This window comes from Scyliorhinus canicula, chromosome 6 (genome assembly GCF_902713615.1).
Source record: "Scyliorhinus canicula chromosome 6, sScyCan1.1, whole genome shotgun sequence".
In the NCBI taxonomy this organism is placed as follows: Eukaryota; Metazoa; Chordata; class Chondrichthyes; order Carcharhiniformes; family Scyliorhinidae; genus Scyliorhinus; species Scyliorhinus canicula.
In genome coordinates this window covers 194,046,117-194,067,879 of record NC_052151.1, presented here as the reverse complement: position 1 = coordinate 194,067,879, position 21,763 = coordinate 194,046,117, and the positions used below count along the sequence as shown (strand labels likewise).

The following is a 21,763-nucleotide window of genomic DNA, read 5'->3' as shown; positions in this document are numbered from 1 at the left end:
CCTGGCCCACTTGAACCGGAGGGTTGAGGAGGCAGGGCGTGGAAGTTAACTCTGGGCTGCAAGTCTTTTGGGCCTAGTTGCAGAATACTGAAGAGCAGCATATTCTCAAGTGCAATTCTGTAATTTATTGTGGGACACAATAAATCATCCTTTAACCTAAAGACGACTTCAAGCATTCTTTCAAGAAGCATAACAGTGACCACAATGGAAGACCTGGAAAACCTGGAGCATGCTCTTGAGTGGTGGCTCAGTCTGTGACGACCATGGCTGAGGGCCTCGAGATCATGCCTCAGTCACTGAGGGGCATGTCCCAAATGCAGAAAGATATTGCTGAGGCACTACAGAGCACGGCTCAGTCACTGGGGACGATCGCTGAAGGCGTCAACACCACGGTGCAGAGAATGGGGAGCCTGACAGCACCAGATTACTGAGAGGCCTCTGGAGCTCACTCCAATTGCTCCTTTTTCCCATGGAGTCCTTCAGAGGCCTACCGGCATCATCAGGGAGGAGGAAATGCTGGAGGCCAACCTGGGGCCTACCATCAAGGAGAATATTAATACGGCAGCACGGTGGCCTAGTGGTTAGCACAACTGCCTCAGCGCTGAGGTCCCAGGTTCGATCCCGGCTCTGTGTCACTGTCTGTGTGGAGTTTGCACATTCTCCCCGTGTCTGCATGGGTTTCGCCCCCACAACCCAAAAAATGTGCAGAGTAGGTGGATTGGCCACGCTAAATTGCCCCTTAATTGGAAAAAAAATAATTGGGTAATATAAATTTTTTAAAAAAGTTAATAAAAAAAAAAGGAGAATATTAATACATGGTGGCAGGGCGACATCATTGACATCGGTAAGTCGGACGCCCCCCCTCCCCCCAGGCCCTCCAGTGGATGCCTGCCAAGGACATCATTGGCCACAGGGTGCAGAAAGCAGCAGGCTGCCTCTGAGGCTGATATGTATCCTTGGGACACACGTAGGCATGGCAATCGGCCATGAAATATCTAGAAGACTGAGAAGCACTGAGTGACCACTGGAGAGCGGAATGTGGGGAGGGATCTGCAGCTAAGGGGAATGGAAATCTGTCACAGTAAAATATTTACTATTAAAACATGTAACACCTGATACATGTGAAGCCTCTGTCACATTCATCTTCACAGCGGGCCTGTTTGTACCCCCGCCCCCTGTTGCCCTCCACTCCCGCAAGCCAGCCCCCAGGGCACAGAGAGCCAAGATCAAAATTCCCCGATGAAGATCCCATTCAGAAATCAGTGTGAGCGCGCTGGAAGCAAAAGGACAGGAGGCAGATTTTGTAGAAAGTGATGCGAACCGGAGTTTTCCTCACAGTGAGCTGTCATCATTCTATGCCTTGTATATTGACCCGCTGACAGTGACGACACCCTAGAGTGATGTTACACAGACTTTGAGAGGGGGGGACTGAGTGGTCGGGGAGGGGTGGTATGATTTGGGGGCGGGGGTGGGAGAGAGAAATGGGGAGGATGAGGGGATTGGGGGCAGAAGGAGTGGAATGGGGGTTGTTTGTGGGGAGGGGGATAAGCTTATGGACACAGCCTCGTCCGAGAAGAATCTGGAGACAATGAGGGTATCCCTTGTCCTCCTGACATGTCCGATCCTTGCCGGTGCCTCCAACTTCCAGACCCTCCTGGTCCATCTCCTCCTCAGCAGATAAGATTACCTGCCCTTCCTCCTCCTGCTGCTTCTCCTCCTCCAGAACGTCGGCCCTCTGCTGTGCCAGATTGTGGAGGGCAGAACAGATGACCACAAAGCAGGAGACCCTCAGCGGGCTCAGAATGCTTCAGGCATCGGAACCGCATTTTCAGCGGGCCGATGCGCCTCTCAATGACAGCACGGGTGGCAATGTGGGCCTCATTAAATATTGTCTCCAACTTGGTCTCAGGCCTCCGTACTGGCGTAATTAGCAGGTATCCCTTGTCTCCCATGAGCAAAACTCATCCTGGGGCGGCCCTTGAAGACACTGGGGATCTCCAATTGCCCCAGGATGTAGCCGTCACGCCCGGGTCCCTGGGGAGCAGATGCACAATTCGGGATGGGGTGGTCGCACACGATCTGAACATTCCGGAAGTGGAACCCCTTCCTGTTAATGTAGCACACTCCCCGATGTTCTGGTGCTCCCAGGGTGACATGCCTGCTATCGATCGCCCCCTGGACCTGAGGCATCCCAGTGATGATAGCAAATCCTGCAGCCCGTGAATCCTGTGGCCTGGTCCAGCTGGAAGGTGATATAGTCTGAAGCCCAGGCATATAGAGATTGGTTACCTCCCAGATGGACCTGTGGGGTGTAAATTGCAACATGCCACACAGGTCCCCGCTCAAGCCCCGGAATGACTGTCCCACCTCTCTCAGAGTGCCATCCAGTAAGCCAGCTGTGCTGACAAACCTTGCGGTACACACTCACCCCGGCTACATCAGGAGCCCCTAGACCCCAGACCTCAGACATCTGCCGGAAACATTTGGGGGACTGTGCTCAGCTGCCCTCCACTGATCCACACACAACCTTTGGTCACGAGACGGCCCTCAGTGGAGAAACCCTGCTCTTCAGTGTTTGATTATTTATTGTCTGCTGCCTCTATGGTGCTGATGGTCCTAGAGTTCATGCACACTGTTCGGGCATCAAAGGTTGCTGGAGGCGGCATGGTGATGCAGTGGTTAGCACTGCTGTCTCATGGCGCTGAGGTGAGGACCCAGGTTTGATCCCAGCCCTGGGTCACTGTCCATGTGGAGTTTTCACATTATTCCCATCTCTGTGTGGTTCTCACCCCCACAACACAAAGATGTGCAGTGTAGGTGTATTGGTCATGCTAAATTAACCCCTGAATTGGAAAAAAAATTGGATACTCTAAATTTATTTTTAAAGAAATCAAAGGTTGCTGGACATGCAGTGCACTAATCATCCTTTGAGACATGGCCCATGTGCCCTTGAGGAGAAACTTGAGACTTGAGGAGCGTGAAGTGCTATCAGGACTAACAAGGCTAATTCCTCGGGCGAAATTCTCCGACCCCACGCAGGGTCGGAGAATCGGCCGGCGGCGGCGTTATTCCCGCTCCCGCCGGGTTTTTTATTCTCCGAGAGGCCAAAAACCGGCGTTGTGCAAATCCCGCCGGCAGCCTCTGAAAACAGCTGGCGCCGGCGGGATGTCATTGATTTTTTACTTTCAACAAATCTCTGGCCCGGATGGGCCGAAGTCCCGCCGACATGGCCACGGGTCACGTCGGCGAAAAACAGAGTAGCTTTAAAACGGCGTCAACCATTGATGATGGTTGACGGCGTTCAGTGTCCGAGGGCGAGGGGGGGGGGGGGTTGCGGCGTTGGGGGGGGGGGTGGTTGCGGCGTTGGGGGGGGTTGCGGCAACGCGCCCCCCATCTCTCGTAACGCCGCAACCCCCCACCCTCAACGCCGCAACCCCCCACCCTCTCAACGACGGGTCCCCCCCCCTCTCAACGCCGGGTCCCCCCTCCTCAATGACGGGTCCCCCCCCCCAACGACGGGTCCCGCCCTCTCCTCTCCACGCCGCCCCCCCTCCTCTCAACGCAGGGTCCCCCCCTCTCCTCTCAACGCAGGGTCCCCCCCTCTCCTCTCAACGCAGGGTCCCCCCCCCCCTCCTCTCAACGCCAGGTCCCCCCCCTCTCCTCTCAACGCCGGGTCCCCCCTCCTCAACGACGGGTCCCCCCCAATGACGGGTCCCCCCCCTCTCCTCTCAATGCCGCCCCCCCCTCCTCTCAACGCAGGGTCCCCCCCTCTCCTCTCAACGCAGGGTCCCCCCCCTCTCCTCTCAATGCATGGTCCCCCCCCTCCTCTCAACGCAGGGTCCCACCCCCTCTCCTCTCAACGCAGGGTCCCCCCCCTCTCCTCTCAACGCCGGGTCCCCCCCCCTCTCCTCTCAACGCCGGGTCCCCCCCCCTCTCCTCTCAACGCAGGCCCCCCCTCTCCTCTCAACGCAGGGTCCCCCCCCTCTCCTCTCCACGCAGGGTCCCCCCCTCTCAACGCAGGGTCCCCCCTCTCCTCTCAACGCAGGGTCCCCCCCCCCTCCTCTCAACGCCGGTACCCACACCCCCCTCCCTCTGAAGGCCGGTACCCACACCCCCCTCCCTCTGAAGGCCGGTACCCCCACCCCCCCTCCCTCTGAAGGCCGGTACCCACACCCCCCTCCCTCTGAAGGCCGGTACCCACACCCCCCTCCCTCTGAAGGCCGGTACTCACCCCCCCCCCCCCTGAAGGCCGGTACCCACACCCCCCTCCCTCTGAAGGCCGGTACCCACACCCCCCTCTCTCCTCCTCCCTTCCTCCTCCCCCCCTCCTTCCTCCTCCCCCCTTCCTTCCTCCTCCCCCCTTCCTTCCTTCTTCCTCCTCCCCCCCGTCCTTCCTTGCTCCTCCACCCCCCTTCTCCTCCCCCCCTCCTCCTCCTCCCCCTTCCTCCTCCTCCCCCCCTTCCTCCTCCTCCCCCTTCCTCCTCCTCCCCCCCCTTACTCCTCCTCCTCCCTTCCTCCTCCTCCCCCCTTCCTCCTCCCCCCTTCCTCCTCCTCCCCCTTCCTCCTCCTGCCCCCTTCCTCCTCCTGCCCCCCCTTCCTCCTCCTCCACCCCTTCCTCCTCCTCCTCCCCCTCCTCCCCCCTCCTCCCACCTCCTCCCCCCTCCTCCCCTCCTTCCTCCTCTTCCCCCCTCCTCCCCCCTCCTCCTCCTCCCCCCTCCTCCCCCCTTCCTCCTCCTCCTCCCCTTCCCCCCCTTCCCCCTTCCTCCTCCTCCCCCCTCCTCCTCCCCCCTTCCTCCTCCTCCCCCCCTTCCTTCCTCCTCCTTCCCCTTCCTTCCTCCTCCCTCCCCCCCTTCCTTCCTCCTCCTCTCCCCACGCCGGTACCCATCCTCTCTCTCTCAATGCGCCACTTCTGCGGCGCATTAAAATGCCGTGTATCGCGTCGGTCCGATGCTGGCCCCTCCGGGAACGGAGATTAGCGACCTAAAGGAAGGCCCCGACGCCGGAGTCATCTGCACCACTTTTGCTCGCTGGAAATCGGCGTCACGACGGTCCACGGAGAATTTCGCCCCTCATTTGAAATAGCCTTCAGCTGTGAATCTAGAGGCTGCTCACAGTCAAGGAGAGTGAAATTGATTTTCAGGATAGAAGCCGCGGTAGGGTTCGCATCTGTAAATGTTTGGTGGGGCAGAGGCTGCAGCTGTAGATGCTCCTGCCCTCACTCCCCAGCTCTCTTCCTCCCTCCTGCCCAGAGGCAACCCATGTTCTAGAATGCTTCAGCCCCTGACCAAGCCCAAACCCCCGAGCACTGGGGCAGCACTGGGCCACAGTGCTAAATAGGAATGACACTCACCTCCTGACTTCCCATTGCGCTAGCTTCCCGTTTTTGAAGAGGAGTACTAAATAATACCCGCGTGGCTTCCCGCTGTCAAGTTGGGTCATTCCCGTGAGGCCTCTGCATCCGACTTCAATTTTGTTGATAAGATTGAAATGAATATAAATGAGATTTAATGATATCCTCGCCATTTTTGAGCAATATCTGGAAATCACCTTTGGGAGCGGGTAAGGTGTATTGCAAAATGGTTCGCGCCTGGCGCAAATCTTGAATTTGGCCTTTCCCGCGATTCATCTGGCGGGCCCGGATCCGCACTGAGTTGAAATTTCCTTTTATCACATCCTTTATAATAGATTCTAGAATTTCCCCTCCAACTGACGTTTGGATAACCGGTCTATAATTCTGGCTTTTTCTCTCCTTCCTTTTTTAAATAGTGGTGTTACATATGACACCTTCCAGTCTGCTGGGTTTACTCCAGAATCTGCAGAATTTTAAACGCCGACAACAAATGCATCCGCTATTTACATGGACACCTCCTGGGGTGCAAGTTATCAGGACATGGGCATTTATCGGCTTTCAGTCCCATTAATTTCTCCAACACTATATTTCTAGTGGCACAGATTTCCTGTCATTCCTCCTTCACACTGGACCCTTGCTTCTTAACTTTCCTCGGAAGTCATTTGAGTCTTCCTCCTTTTCAGCAGTCAAGGACATTCAGCCTCTGATCTCCGGGTCAGCATTCTACAAGGAGGCCTTCAGGAGACGCGACAACGCAAAATTGCTGAGCAAAAACTTATAGCTAAGTTCCGCACGCATGAATGCGGACTCAACCGGGATCTGGGATTCATGTCGCATTACATTCGGCCCCCACCAACAAGCCTGGACTTGCAGAGGCCTACCGACTGAACTGGCTTGGGACAATTCACACCTCTTTAACCTGGAGTTACCTCTCTCTCTGCATCTTTGATGATTTGATTGCCTGCAGGTGCTCGCATTCCGGGGCATCTCTGACTGTGTCTATATAAACATTTCTGGAACAAGCCTTTCCATTCACCTGAAGAAGGAGCCGTGCTCCGAAAGCTCGTGTTTGAAACAAACCTGTTGGACTTTAACCTGGTGTTGTAAGACTTCTTACTGTGCTCACCCCAGTCCAACGCCGGCATCTCCACATCATTCCTCCATGAAGACAGAGCTAAAGTAATTGTTTAATTGCTCTATCATTTCTTTGTTCTCTAGCATAAATGTTCCTGTTTCGGACTGTAAGGAATCTACATTTGTCTTCAATGATTGTTTTACTATTTGCATGTTTATAGAAACCTTTACAGTCCACTTTTATGTTCCTTGCATGTTAACTCGCATACTCTATTTTCCCCTTCTTAATCAATCCATGTGCGTTACTTTGCTGAATTCTAAACTGCCCCCAATCCTTAGGCTTGCTACTTTCTTTTTTTAACAACTTTATCTGATTCCTCTTTGGATCAAATACTATCCATGATTTATTTTGTTGCCCATTTGTTCCGTAAATATTAACCATTGCCTATCTACCATCATGCCTGTCAAAGGCGTTCCCCAATCTATCTTAACCAACTCACGCTTCATATCTTTGTTGTTTCCACATTTACATTTAGGTCCCTAGTTTTGAATTAAGATGACTTCACTTTCCATCCTAATGAAGAATTCTATCATGTTATGGTCACTGTTCTCTAAAGGACCCCACAGACTAATACTATTACCCCCTTCTCATTGCACAATACCAAATCTAGGCTAGCCTATTCCCTAGTTGGTTCCTCGACATACTGGTCTTATAAAAACAGCTCATACATACTCCAGGAATTCACCACCCACAGTATTGTTGCTAATTTTATTTGTGCAATTGATATGTAGATTAAAGTTGACTGTCGCACCCATGTTACATGCATTTCTATTTTCCTGTTACTACTACTGTTTGAAGGCCGATAGACATCTCCAACTAATATTTCCCACCTTATTGCTTCTTAGATCCACCCAGACTGATTCTACATCCAGATTTTCTGAGCCCATATCCTATTGCACAGATTTCATCCTTCATTAACAATGACCAACCCATCTCCTGCCCTTTTTTGCCTGACCTTCCGAAATATAAAACACCTTTGGATATTCAGTTCCAAATCTTGGTCACCCTGCTGCCATGTCTCCATAATCACAAGCATATCATACCCATTTACATTTATTTGCTTGTTACTTTGCCGAACTTAATGCTCCTGTTTTAGACTCAGTGGGTTGGATTCCACGAATCTGGGGCTATGTCTCCATGTCGGCATGGGAACGGTGGTGTTTTATGCCAGAGAAAATGGTGCAAAATGGCCACCGATTCCCCGTTTTGCTGGGGGCTGGCAGGACGGCAGCGTAGATACCCGGCTCTAGCTGCCGCTACGCCCGGAGAATTGCCAGGCGTATTCTGGCATGTTGCATGTGTAGCACCCCAACAGGATCTGGACAAATATCCCCACAGGAGTCTTGGCTCGAACTGAGGGGGTGGCCGCGCATGCGCATGGCGGCAGCCTGCAGCGGCTGTGCCGTGCTACATGGCCCCCCCTTTGGCCGGCTCGTGCGCACCCATCAAAATGGGGAATCGGCAATATCCTGAGGCCGTCGATACGTGGGTGCGGCGTACTCCTACAGTGCACCACTTTGAAGGGGGCGGAGTATCGCAAAACTACCCCCGATTTGGTCGGGAACTCAGATTCTCCGGCCGGCTGCCGAACGTGATTTCGGTGTCAATGACCGGAGAATCCAGCTCAGTCCCTTTCGACTTGTCTTTTTAATATTTGTGCACATCGTCTTTGGCCTATGTTTTCTCTGCTTTCAACTTTGCTTTCTACTTTTCTGTCTCTCATTTCTATTTTCTTTCCTTCTCTCGTGTGTCCCTGCTCAGGTTCCCAACCCACTGCCACTCCAGTTTAAACCCTCCCCCTCAGTTCGAGCCAACACACCTGTGGGGATATTTGCCCAGTTCCTGTTGGGGTTGAACACATGCAACTTGTACAGTTTGCATCTTCCTCAAAATGAGTCCCAATGCCTCAGAAATCGAAATCACTCCCTCCTACACCATCTCTCCAGCCACACATTCATCAGATCTATCCTCCTATTCCTCATCTTACCAGCATGTGGCACTGGGAGTAAGCCTGAGATCACTACCTCTGAGATCTTGCTTTTTAATTTATTTTCTAGTTCCTTATATTCTGCTTTCAGGACCTCATCACTCATTTCACCTATCAGTCGGTACCGATATGGACCACCTCTGCCCATCAGAATGTTGTGACATCCTTGACCTTGGGACTTGGGAGGTAACATACCATCCTGGTGTCATGTCAACACCCGCAGAAACATCCATCTGTTCCCCTTGTGATAGAATCCCCTATCACTATTGCTCTTGCACTTCTTCCCCATCCCCCCACAATCCCAACCCCCCACCCCGCAGCTGAGCCACTCATTGTACCACAGACTCGGCTCTTGCTGCATTCCCCTGAGAAACCATCTCCAAAACTGTCAGAGAGGACAATGGACCCAGGGGACTCCTGCACGACCTACTGGATGCCCAGATACTGCTCTGTCTGGCGGTCACCCATTCCCTTTCTGCCTGTGTATTCTTCACCTGCAATGTGAACATCTCACTCTATGTTCTTTCCTTGCGGCTGCTCCACAGCAACTCCAGCCTCAGCTCCAGTTCTGAAATGCGGATTTCAAGTTGTTGCAGCTGGAGACACCTCCTGCACACGTGGTCACCCTGGGCACTGGAAGTGTCACTGACTTCCCACAGCACACAGGAGGAGCATTCCACATGGTCAAGCTGTCCTGCAATGGCTTGTCCTTATATTACTCCCTTTCCTTTTACTTACCCTAGTTTAGAGAATATTAATGATAGTAGAAATACTCACCAGGCCCTCCTTACCAAGGACTCTGGTCTTCTTTTGGAGGAAAGATAGAAAATGAAAGGAGCTTCTTCCTGTCCTGTTCACCAAACTTCCTCAGTCACCAAACTCCAATTTAAACACTCTAATGCAGCTCATAGCAGCACTCCAGTGCTGCTCTCTAGGTACTGCTTTAAACACTGAAACACGTGCTCTCCTCTCCTCTCGCTGTTTTTTGCCTCACCCACCATGAGTGAGAGTTAGGTGTGCACTGTGCATCATTAGTCTGTGTTTGCATTGGTCGCAGTTCTCTCCGAGGACTGTCAAGGCACTGAATTACCGCATAAAAGTCAGGGAGTATGATATTGAGGTCCGTCACTTGTGTAGGTATGAATTTAAGTGCCTTTAAAGATGGATATGGCAAATCTGACTCAGGCAATCAAATTACTCTGAGGCCTAACTTGTCAGTGATATCCCTTGTTTGGCAGTCTTCCATCTTGTGAGATGATGGTTTGTACCTTGGTGGTCAACATCGCCTGGTGAAGCACAGGAGCCCCACTCTGGCATGGCAGCCTCCGCTGCATTTGTTGCAATGGAAGACACTGGGCTGAGAAGTTTCAGGATTTGCTGACTTCTGTTTTCTCTGGGCCCTCTTCTCAGCTGGCAGAACTTCCTATTTTGTCTCGCCTTTCCCAATGCCCTGTCAAACAAACAGCCTCCAGAGGTCACAGCCACAAACGACTGGATCCAAGTTATTGATGTTAATGTCTGGCATGCTCATATCTCGCTTGCAGGTATAGGCATCCACGAGGTCATGATCAAATAGCCAGTTCACCCTTCAGAATGTGCTTGGGTTTATGGCTGCCATCTATCCAATCAACGTGACCAAGCTAATTAGGTTAGTAATGAGTGAATATTGATGGAATTAACATGCTCCAAGGCCACTGAGTTGGTGACTTTGTCCTCCTGAGAAATGCTCAGCTTGCATTTGACACAGTCATTCTGCTTAGCATGCTCTGTCCAGGTCTCACCATTGTAATGAAGTGCGGTAAGGACACAGGTTTGTTAGGCTCACAGTTTGGTTCTGTCAGTTAGGCTGGTTTTGTTCCACACTCTCTTGCTCATCTTGGACAGATTAGCTGCAGCTTTTGGATGTGTGTTAATTTCAGCATCAAGTGACAGATTGCTGGTGATTGTGGGGTCAAGGGGCGGGATTCTGCCGTAATCGGCGGGGCGGGCAACTCTGGCGGGACGGAGTGGCGTGAACCACTTCGGCGTCAGGGCGCCTCAAAGGTGCAGAATCCTCCGTACTTTCAGGGGCTGGGCCCACCCCGGAGTGGTTTGCACCCCGCCAGCCGACAGGAAACGGGCTTGGTGCCACGTCAACTGGCGCCGAAGGGCCTCTGCAGGCCGGCGCGAGTTGGCGCATGCGCGGGAGCACCAGCATGCGTTGGCGTCATCCCCGCGCATGCGCAGAGGACTTTGTTTCCACACCGGAAATGGCGGACTGCTTCAGTCGCTTGGAGAATGGGCCCCGGGGCCCATTGAGTTGCGCCGGTCCCCGCCATTCTCCAAGGCGGGCGACGCGCGAATCACGCCGGGGCAATGTTTGGGGGGCCGGAGAATTCGGCGGACCCGGCGGGGGGGGGTCGGAGAATCCCACCCCAGATATGTGATTTTAGAGTTAATTATTAAAGATGAGATCGCGGAGTACTTGGAAGTGCATGATAAAATAGGACTGAGTCAGAAATGCTTCGTCAAGGGGAGGTCATGTCTGAGAAATTTGTTTGAGCTCTTTAAGAAAGTAACAAGGAAGTTAGACAAAGGAGAACCAGTGGACGTGATCCAGAAGGCCTTTGACAAGGTGCCGCATTGGAGACTGTAAAATAAGTTAAGAACCCATGGTGTTCATGGTAAGATCCTGGCATGGATGGAGGATTGGCTGACTGGCAGATGGCAGAGAGTGGGGATAAAGGGGTCTTTTTCAGGACGGCAGCTGATGACTAGTGGTGCCTCAGGGGTCGGTGCTGGGACCACAACTTTCACGATATAAATTAATGATCTGGAAGAAGGAACTGAAGACACTGTTGCTAAGTCTGCAGATGATACAAAGCTCTGTAGAGGGGCAGGTAGGCTTCAGAAGGACTTGGATCGGCTAGGAGAGTGGACAAAGAAGGAGCAGATGGAATACAATGTGGAAAATTGTGAGGTTATGCACTTTGGAAGGAGAAATGGAGGCATAGACTATTTTCTAAATGGGAAGATGCTTAGGATATCAGAAGTACAAAGAGACTTGGGAGTCCTTGATCATGATTCTCTTGATGTTAACTTGTAGGTTCAGTCGGCCGTTGGGAAGGAAAATGCAATGTCAGATTCATGTCAAGTGGGCTAGAATACAAGACCGGGATGTACTTCTGAGGCTGTATAAGGCTCTGGTCAGACCCCATTTGGAGTATTGTGAGCAGTTTTGGGCCCCGTATCTAAAGAAAGATGTTCTGGCCTTGGAAAGGGTCCAGAGGAGGTGCACAAGAATGATCCCTGGAATTAAGAACTTGTCGTATGAGGAACGGTTGATGACTCTGGGTCTGTACTCATTGGAGATTAGGATGGGGGGATCTTATTGAAACTTAGAGGATACTGCGAGGCCTGGATAGGGTGGACATGGAGAGGATATTTCCACTTGTAGGAAATACTAGAACCAGAGGACACAATCTCAGACTAAAGGGACGATCCTTTAAAACAGAGATGAGGAGGAATTTCTTCGGCCAGAGGGTGGTGAATCTGTGGAACCTTTTGCCGCAGAAGGCTGTGGAGACTAAATCACTGCATGTATTTAAAACAGAGGTTATGGGGAGAAGGCAGGAGAATGGGGATGAGAAAAATATCAGCCATGATCGAATGGCGGAGCAGGCACGATGGGCCGTGGTCTAATTCTGCTCCTGTGTCATATGGAAGATATCAGCAACCTCCAGCATCACACTGTCAATGCAGCATCCTTGACCAGGATATCTGTCTTATTGATGTTGATGGCCAAACCAAACTCTTTCCAGGCATGAGAGAGTCTGTCCTTTCGACACTGAATGTGCTCTTAGTGTGGGCAACTCTCTGATGGGGATTTGACATCCTTATGCTAGGTGAGCAAGATTGAACAGTTTTCCATCAGTTCTGGTATGTTACTACACACCCCTCTTTGATGACCTGAAGACATACGACAGCACAGAGAATATTCCGAAGAGTTCCTGTGTCAGAATGCAACCCTGTTTGACACCACTGTGGATCTGAAAAGGTTCTGATGTTTCCGTGTCATAGCTGACCTTACCCATTATGTTGCTATAGAACATAGAACATAGAACAGTACAGCACAGAACAGGCCCTTCGGCCCTCAATGTTGTGCCAAGCCATGATCACCCTACTCAAACCCACATATCCACCCTATACCCGTAACCCAACAACCCCCCCTTTAACCTTACTTTTTTTTATTAGGACACTACGGGCAATTTAGCATGGCCAATCCACCTAACCCGCACATCTTTGGACTGTGGGAGGAAACCGGAGCACCCGGAGGAAACCCACGCACACAGGGGGAGGACGTGCAGACTCCACACAGATAGTGACCCAGCCGGGAATCGAACCTGGGACCCTGGAGCTGTGAAGCATTTATGCTAACCACCATGCTACCCTGCTACCCTATGGAAAGAGGAGATCACATTGAGCAGCTTCAGCAGGCAGATAATTTTCCTCCAGCTGCTAAAATAAATCGCCTCTGCTCACATGGTCGAATGCTTTGTTAAGATCAATGAAGGCAATATATGGCGGTCACCATTGACCACGGCATTTCGCTTTCAACTGATGGACTGAGAAGATCATGTCAATTGTGGATCTTCCAGTTCTGAAACCACACTGGGATTTGGGTAGATGCAGGATCGGCAGTCTGACAAGGGAAACATGGGTAGTGTTTGCTCTCGTTCTTGTACAGGGTCACTACATTTTCAGCTCACATATCCTGAGGGCACTGGCCCCTCTCTCACAGCGGAGGCAGAGGTGTTCAGGTAGATGCTGGGGGACCACTGCTTTCCCATGCTTGATGAGTTCAGGCAGCATGGCTTCAGCATCTGGAACTTTGCCCATGGCAAGCGAGTCACTAGCTTTGCCAGGCTGCTCCACTCTACATTCGATATTCAGCTCTGCCATGACAGGCTGGCTTTCTGTGGTGACGAGATCTTTCTCAATGTCAGTGCTCTCCCTCAACTGGAGGGTGTGCTGTACCCACCTCTCCAATTGTCATTCCGGTGGGTGATGACCTCCCTGACAATGAAGCTTTTTTTCTTTCCTAATGGATCTCTTCCTACATGTTCCTAACATTCCCTGTGTCAGACGACATTTGATAAGGAGTAACATAAGGATGTGAAGGAACTACCTGATTCCTTGACGTACATTGACTAAAATCTAACACTTGTACAAATGTTTCAAATCATTGTACATGTTTCAGTGAGTGTTGCGACACTGTCTCCTTGAGAAGATTTCACCTTATTGAGCTTTGAAATGATATCAGAACCTGACAACAGAGATACGCTACAATGTTAGAAATTGTGATAAGTCAAACTGTTTTATAGTGACTTTAAAACCACCATATAAACGTATCCTAAATTCTAGTCTAAAAATGTCATTCTGACTGCTTCCTTTCTATTTCATAAAACAATATGAAAACCTTGAACGTTAACCCTTGGCTCACCATCAATTTCCACGCAACATACCTAATTTCCCAGAGAACATATAGTAAACAGGCAATCTGACAGAAACGTTTGAGATTATGAAGAGATTTAATAAATTGCTGCGGAAGGAAGCTTGTGCGGTATACCAGTATATAGGCTGGTTGGGCCAAATGATCTGTAAGATTCTGGATAGTTTTATAAGAGGAAGAAAAAGTAAATATTTCCACTAGCTGGCTGTTGACAATCTTATATTTATACCACATAGTTATCAAACAACAGAGGGCAGTGTAGTGGAATTGATTTTTCCCCTCTCAGCGAGGATATTAAATACTTTTCTGGAAAGTGCGGTGGAATGCAGAATCCAGAACAAAGAGCAAGAACAAAGAACATTGCAGCACAGGAACAGGCCCTTCGGCCCATCAAGCCTTTGCCGGGCCAGATTCCTTGTTTAGATGTATTGCCCAAATGATCTGTATCCCTCCATTGCCTGCATTGCCACTTTCATGGAACTATGGACTTGAACACCCAGATCCTTCTGTATGTCAATGCTCTGAAGGGTTCTGCCACTTACTGTATAGTTCACACCTGAGTTTGATCTTCCAAAAAGTCCTCGCATTTGTCCAGATTGAACTCCATTATTTGTCTATCAAGATACATCTCAAGCATTGCTACACTGCCTGCCTCCACTACTTCCACTGGCAACGCATTCCAGGCATCCACCAGCCTCTGCGTGAATATGTTTTCCCACATATCTCCTTAAACTTTCCCCCTCTCACCTTGAATCCCTGCGCACTTGTAATTGAGTCTTCCACAGTGGGAGAAAGTTGTTGACTATTCACCCTGTCTATACCTCTCGGAAATTTTTAGACCTCAATCACGTCTCCCCTCAGCTTCCGTCTTCCCAACGAAAGAAATTTGAGTTCAGTCAACAACTTCTCATAACTAACACCCTCCAGACCAGCAACTTCTGGTAAAGCTTCTTTGCACTCTCTCCAAAGTATCAATGTCCTTCTGGTAGTGTGGCGACCAGAACTGCTTGCAATATTCCAAATGTGGCCTAACTGAAGTTTTGTACATATTGTGACATGACCTGCCAATTCTTTATTCAATGCCCCGGCCGATGAAGACAAGCATGCCGTATGCATTCTTGACTACTTTATCCACCTGCATTGCCACTTTCATGGAACTATGGACCTGAATGCCCAGATCCTTCTGTATGTCAATGCTTCTAAGGGTTCTGCCATTGACAGCATAATTTACACCTGAATTTGATCTTCCAAAATGCATCACCTCGCATTTGTCTGGATTGAACTCCATCTGCCATTTCTCCGTCCAACTCTCCACTCGATCTATATTCTTATTCTTTGGCAGTTCCCATCACGATCTGTCAGTCCATCTGCAAACTTGCTAATCAGACCATCTACATTTTCCTCCAGATACTTTATATATATTACAAACAACAATGATCCCAGCACTGATCCCATGTGGAACACCATTAGTTACAGATCTCCATTCTGAAAAACTTCCTTCCACTGCTACTCTCTGTCTCCTGTTGCCCAACCAGTTCTTTATCCATCTAGCTCGCACACCCCGCATCTCATTCAAATTTACCTGTTCTACCAATCTGCCATGAGGGACCCTGTCAAACGGCTTACTAAAGTACATGTATACGACGTCCACAGCCTTTTTCTCATGAATTAGTTTTGTCACCTCCTCAAAAAACTCTAGAAAGTTGGTAAAACATGACCGTCCCCACACAAAACCCACGTTGCCTATCACTAACAAGTCAATTAGCTAGCAAATGTGAATAAATCCTGTCCCTCAGTACCTTCTCCGACAGCTTCCCCACCACTGACGTCAGGCTCACCAACCTATAAATACCTGGACGACTACATTTCAAAAATACTTAATTAGATGCAAAGAACCGAGGGCTGTTCTGCAGTCATGAAAGGCGCAGTGTGAATACAAGTTTTGCTTCTTTTACTTGTTGTGTTATGTTTGTTATCCTTGTGTTTTATCCTGCTTGCATAGTTTCCATTGGGTTTATTTATTTTTTGCCCTGTTTATGTTGCGCGCTCTATTACCAATATTTGCCTATTGGCTCCAGGAAGTGCATGTTAATAATAATCTCATAATAATAATTTTTTTATTGTCACAAGTAACATTAACACTGCAGTGAAGTTACTATGAAAATCCCCCAGTCGCCACATTCCAGCACCTGTTCCGGTACACAGAGGGAGAATTCAGAACGTCAAATTCACCTAACAAGCATGTCTTTCGGGACTTATGGGAGGAAACCGGAGCACCCGGAGGAAACCCACGCAGACACAGGGAGAACGTGCAGATTCCGCAAAGACAGCGATCTAAGATGGGAATGGAACCCAGTTCCCTGGCGCTGTGAAGTAACAGTGCTACCCACTGTGCTAGCGCGCCATCATATACTTTGTGTAATTGCTATGTTTACTTCCCATCACATAATTGGCAGTTCTAATCACTGTGCTACCGTGTCCCCCATTTGACCATTTGCACCTCACCTATATAAATGTAGTACATTACGAGTGGGATTCTCCATCCCCCCGGCCTATCTATATGCAAGTTTATTTTTCCAACAATACAATTCTGATCTCTGACAAATCTTGTGTGAACACAATGGTAGCCAAGCCACTGTGTCACTTATTTGTCTGTTGATTCATTTACCCGTGCCTCACAGAACATTTGGCAATCTCTGCCATTGACTTGTCATTGTAACCTCCAATTCACATTGATACTCTTCACTTTGTTATTGCACATCAAAGCGCTTTCTACTAAAACTGTCAAACAAGAATCTTCCACTGCAGGGAATATCCAAATGTTTGCTCAGAAATAAATCAAATAGCAAGTGCCATGGGCAGATCAGGTCCTGCGTCTGCTGGATTTGAATGTATAAATGTTGATTTTGTTTTGGATTGTTTATATATTTTCTTAAAATTCTGCCCCTACAGCCTATTCTTGCTCCTAAGCTTCATATTCCCATGGTGATGTAGGATAATAGTGGGAATAATTTGGATTGACTTTGACCCAATCATGAGCCAGCAGTCTTGTTCAATTTTACATTTTTTGCATCCTTTGGAAGAGGGAAAATGCCTAGATGCCTTTCACACTGAGCTCTTTGGTACCATTTCTTAGCCCTGAGTTTAAATTAACACCAAATAGGTCTTTGCTCCAAAATGGTCCCACCCAGACAAGCAATGCATAGATCTCTCTTAAAGTAGAAAATGCAGGTCTGGCACCATCTGTAGAGAGAGAAACGACAGTTAACGTTGCGAGTCCATATGACTTTTCTTCAGAACTCCCAGCCATAATCAAAGCATAATCAAAGGCCACTTCCCAGCCGGGTTATTCTCTCTTCCAACCTCTTCCATTGGGCAGAAGATACAAAAGTCTGAGAACACACACTGACAGATTCAAAAACAGCTTCTTCCCCACTGTTACCAGACTCCTGAATGGCCCTCTTATGAACTGAACTGATCTCTTCACCCATCTTCTCTACTAAATAGCACTATACTCCATATGCTTCACCCAATGTCTATGTATCTGCATTGTGTCTTTACGTATGTCCTATGTTTTTCATGTATGGAACGATCTGTATGGACTGTTGCAGAACAATACTTTTCACTGCACCTCGGTACACGTGACAATAAATCTAAATCTAATCTAATCCTGTTTTCTTTCTTCTCCAACTCCTCAGCTCTCTTCTATTTTTTACTTGGCTCTTATTGGTTATTTTTACAAATCCCACTATTTCTGCAGTTCCACACGGAACCTTTTCTCTCCACATCCAAGAAGGATTCTTCAGGTTCCACAATTTTAAAATAATGTAGACATTCAGCAGGAAAAATGTCTCGAATCAGCTGTCTTTCCGAATGCATTGGCTCAGTGCTAATCCATTGATAATAGACATAGAAGACATAGACATAGACTTTTACAGTGCAGAAGGAGGCCATTCAGCCCATTGTGTCTGCACCAGCCTTTGGAAAGAGCACCCCAGTTAAGCCCACACCTCTGCCCCATACATGTAACCCAGCAAACCACCCAAGCCCTTTGGACACTAAGGGCAATTTAGCATGGCCAATCCACCTAACCTGCACATCTTTGGACTGTGGGAGGAAACCGGAGCACCCGGAGGAAACCCACGCAGACGCGAGGAGAACATGCAGACTCCACACCGACAATGACCCAGCCGGGAATCGAACCTGGGACCCTGGAGCTGTGAAGCGACAGTGCTAACCACTGTCCTACCGTGCCATAGAGAGCTAAAATGCAGCCAGTGGTCAAACTGCCAGAATTACGGAAATATAATCATTCCTAAATGTTTTCTGTCATATTTTTTGAATCATACCTTTGAAAATTATCTGAAATTTGGAAAAATCATTCTGATCTTTAGATATTTGAATACTCGCAGTGACTACAGAATTCGCTTTGCCAAGATTAATTTAGCCAGCGAGCAAAACTATTAACCGTCACTTGAAATTTAATAAACTCTTTCATTGAGAAAGGTTTGCCAGACCATCTGGGTGCACAGTATTGCTGGCCGTGTACTTAAGTCAATCGATTCTGAGGTAATTTCTCATTCAGCATACATGCAGTGTACAATATTTACAACTGATCTGAGCAAGAGAAGTCAGGTTTCAGTGCCGAAACAATGTTCTGGATTGCTGATTTGAGGTCTTGTCAGTATAAGTTAATCAATCAAATTTCAAAGGTGCAGCAAGTGATTTTCTGGGTAGTAGAAGATTTCATAGAATCCTTTCAGTGCAGAAGGAGGCCATTTTCATAGAATCATAGAATTTACAGTGCAGAAGGAGGCCATTCGGCCCATTGAGTCTGCACCGGCTCTTGGAAAGAGCACCCTACCCAAGGTCAACACCTCCACCCTATCCCCATAACCCAGTAACATCACCCAACACCAAAGACAATTTTGGACACTAAGGGGGCAATTTATCATGGCCAATCCACCTAACCTGCACATCTTTGGACTGTGGGAGGAATCCATAGCACCCGGAGGAAACCCACGCACACAGGGGGAGGATGTGCAGACTCCGCACAGACAGTGACCCAAGCCGGAATCGAACCTGGGGCCCTGGAGCTGTGAAGCAATTGTGCTATCCACAATGCTACCGTGCTGCCCTTTTGGCACATTTGGCCCATTGGGTCTGCACCAACCCTCCAAAAGAGCATCTAGGCTCACTTGCCCATTCAATACCTACAACCCCGTAACCCCACCTAATCAATGCAACTTTGGACACGAAGGGGCAATTTAGCATGGCAAATCCACCTAACCTGCACATCTTTGGACTGTGGGAGGAAACCGGAGCACCTGGAGGAAACCCATGCAAACACGAAGAATGTAAACTCCATGCAGTCTTCCAAGGTCGGAATCAAACCTAGGTCTATGCAATGTGAGTTAACTGTGCTAACCACTGTGCCACCGTGCCACACCGAACACAACATCATTCTCTTGCATCGCAAGATGGGCGAATATACTTTTAATTTAATTAGACACAAATGTGTAAAATGGTAACTGGTTTTGTTTTTCTGACTGAAGGTATTTTGTGTAAGATATCTTTTTTAGTGCATTGCATCAATTTATTCCTCTCCAATAAAAATTAATTAATCCCTCAAGTTACACCTTTGTTGTTCCAGTTTATTGATGCTGATTCACTCCTGTACAATACCAATTCTACCATTGATGTAATGGCATGTCTTGCTTATCAAAAATCAGACAGTTTTTATGAAGTATGATCGATTCTTTAATTGACTATTTTACTATTGCAACACTTAATTTGACTAACTATTAATGTCTTAAATGACATAGCGAAATATCTCATACTCCCTTGTCAAGGCTGCCCACCTGGTAAAATAAAGTTGTTTCATTCCATTATTCGACAGGCAGCAGAAATTTCAGTCTCTACCATCGACCTCGGTGTGGTAGTATGACTAGGGGTATTACGGTACTGGGAAGTGTGAGCTGCCATTGGTGCAGAGGACTCGCTGCCCATTGGCCCAGATATGTCATGTGCCTCTCAGCCAATTGGCTGAGAGGTAGGTAGCTCCGCCTACGAGGTGGGGTATAAGAACCCGTGTCCCCCGGCAGTCTGCCATTCTCCTGTACGTCTGCTGCCGGGTACACTTCTTGTGCATTAAATCCTATCGTGCGGACTTTATCTACGTTTCGTGTCCATTGATTGTGCATCACTCGGCAAGTCTAATGTTGAAGATGTGAGTACAGTAAGTGGCTGTCTTGCAAATGAGTTCCCTCCAAAGTTATTAATCACCGTAGGTTAGACGGGCGACCTGTTTATGTGCCAGTGCCGCATCCTGTCAGCTTGTACCGCCGGAGCTGAAAAAGGACGAGTGAAAAATCGCGCTCGTTCAATTAGCAACACTCAAAAGATTCTAACCTCTCACCTCATTTACATAGGGCATCAACTCAATTCTGATCAACTCCAGGTAAAGATCAAACCAAGCAAGTGTGTCAATCAGAGAGGAATGCAAAACGAGTTGCGAGTGCGACCTGCACCAACAAGTGCTCGATCTGTGCTAAATACTCAAATGTAGGATTCGGTTCTCAGAGGTGGGATGGACTCTGTACATTTGGCAAGGGTGTGGTGGATTAGCTCCACTCTGAATGGAGTACTGAATTAGTTTCCTGGAGACTCAGTAACTTGATAAATCGCCTGATTCTGTGACTCAACAGAGGCTAAAATCTTCAGTAATCCTGAAGAAGAGTTTTTGTTTCTGAAATGACTGAAGAAAGCGAGGGCAAGATTATTCCTTTGAGCCTGGGTCATGTGGGTGTCACAACCTCAAACTGTGTGGGAAAGAGGGGAGGCGTAGTGATATTGTCACTGGACGAGTAAACCACGAGATCCAGAGAAATGCTCTGGGGACCCAGGTTCAAATCCCACCACTGCAGATGGTAAAATTTGAATTCAATAAAAATCTGGAATTTAAAAAATCCTAATGATGACCATTAAACTATTGTTGATTGTCGTAAAAACCCATCCGGTTCACTAATGTCGTTTAAGGAAAGAAATCTGCCCTCCTTACCTGGTCTGGCCTATATGTGACTCCAGACCCACAGCAATGTGGTTGAACCTTAACTGCCCCCTCAAGGGAAATTTGGGATGGGCAATAAATGCTGGCACAGCCTGTGATACCCACGTCCCATGAATGATTTATTGAAAATGTCATCCGGAAATGATTTTTCCTGCATCGACCAATCAATGGCCATGGAGGGCCTGCCCATCACCCTTAATTGAGCTCGTGAAACTGAAGGGAAAACAGGAGAACTCCTTAGCTTAGACGGAGATGATGCTGGTGCGAAATCAAAACAGCATCTACATTTGGAAACGACCTCTCTCCGACTTTTTAAACTTTTAAATTAAAAATTAGAATCAACAGCTGGGTCACCATTGTGGAGGAGAAGCGGGAGTGCCTTCTCTGGGTGGCCCGAGGAACAGCAGGGAATAGCTCCCCGGTGTCCTGGACAACATTTAACCTTCAATCAGCATTGCATAAAACACAGATTATCTGGTTGTTATCACATTATTGTTGGTGGGAGCTTGCTGCGTGGAAGATAGAGAACCTAGTGGAGTAGTGCAACGACAACAATGCAGCAAAACCAAAGAGCTGGTCATCGACTTCAGGAAGCAAAGTACTGTATACAGCCCTGTCAGCATCACAGGTAGTCAGAGGTACAGATGGTTAACAGCTTCAAATTCCTAGGAGTGCACATTGCCAAAAATCTGTCCTGGTTCACCCATGTCGACGCTGTTGTGTTAGGTACA

The 21,763-nt window shown here is 48.6% G+C and overlaps 1 protein-coding gene across 14 annotated transcripts in view; it reads right to left on the bottom strand.

Annotated features, from left to right (window-relative positions):
* Positions 1 to 21,763, bottom strand: part of eys (eyes shut homolog) — a 3,376,609-nt gene that overhangs the window by 3,175,256 nt on the left and 179,590 nt on the right. Inside the window, exon 1 of one of the 14 annotated variants that reach the window (XM_038800710.1) lies at positions 5,351 to 5,463. The exons of the other annotated variants lie outside the window; for them this stretch is intronic. The gene's annotated coding sequence lies outside the window, so the exon portion shown is untranslated. Of the gene's footprint in view, positions 1 to 5,350; positions 5,464 to 21,763 lie in introns of those variants that run through there. 14 annotated transcript variants of the gene reach the window in all.